Genomic DNA, 1,052 nt, shown 5'->3' on the forward strand with positions numbered 1-1,052 from the left:
TGAAGAAGCTCAACTGATTTCATTGACTCTATGAATGTTCCTCTGTGTCCCCCTAGGAGTCATGGCCCACTTTTTGGGGACCACTGAACCCTACTTGCTAATCAGAGGCTAGTGATGCCAAAGCCCAGGGAAAGGGAGAACAAGTGCGGGGCCCCCAGCACTGGAGCCATGTGAAGGGGCTGCAGGAGAGGGGCAATGGCTGGTGGCCCAGGGAGTTAAGGGCAAAGGGGACACAGGAGGGGGCAGGAGTTAGGGGTGAAGGAGGTGCAAGGGTTGGGAGTGCAGGAGCTAGCGGTAAAGGGGGAGTGGGGATCGTCCAGGGGCAATGGGGAAGTGCCAAAGTACAAGCTTTGCCCAGGGCACCATTTCCCCTAATGCTGGTCTGAGCAAACAATTGGAAATGACCCTTCAGTGAGAGCAGAACCATAGTGTAGAAAAACCCCTTTGTTAAGTGGTGGTGGTGGCTGAGGGCTTAGGGAGATGGGTTAGAAAACAACAGCCACTTGTCTGTGGAGGTTTGATTCTTGCCTGCTAGGCAAGGCTGGTGTGTGGTGTCTCCATGGCTGCACTTTCAGTGTCTGATCTGCCACAGGGAGCCAAGTCTAGACATACTCAGGCCTGGTCTACACTAGGCGTTTAAATCGGTTTTAGGAGCGTAAAACCGATTTAACACCACACCCGTCCACACTAGGAGGCACCTTATATCGATTTTAATGGCTCTTTAAATCGGTTTCTGTACTCCTCCCCGACGAGAGGAGTAGCGCTAATATCGGGATTAACATATCGGAATAGGGTTAGTGTGGCCACAAATCGATGGTATTGGCCTCCAGGCGGTATCCCACAGTGCACCACTGTGACCGCTCTGGACAGCATTCTGAACTCTGATGCACTGGCCAGGTAGACAGGAAAAGCCCCGCGAACTTTTGAAATTCATTTCCTGCTTCCCCAGCGTGGAGAGCTCATCAGCACAGGTGACCACGCACAGCTCATCTGCACAGGTAACAATGCAGTCTCCTGAGAATCGAAAAAGAGCCCCAGCATGGACTGCACGG

The sequence above is a fragment of the Mauremys mutica genome, unplaced genomic scaffold (genome assembly GCF_020497125.1).
Source record: "Mauremys mutica isolate MM-2020 ecotype Southern unplaced genomic scaffold, ASM2049712v1 000639F_np12_subseq_108309:227698_obj, whole genome shotgun sequence".
Taxonomy (NCBI): domain Eukaryota; kingdom Metazoa; phylum Chordata; order Testudines; family Geoemydidae; genus Mauremys; species Mauremys mutica.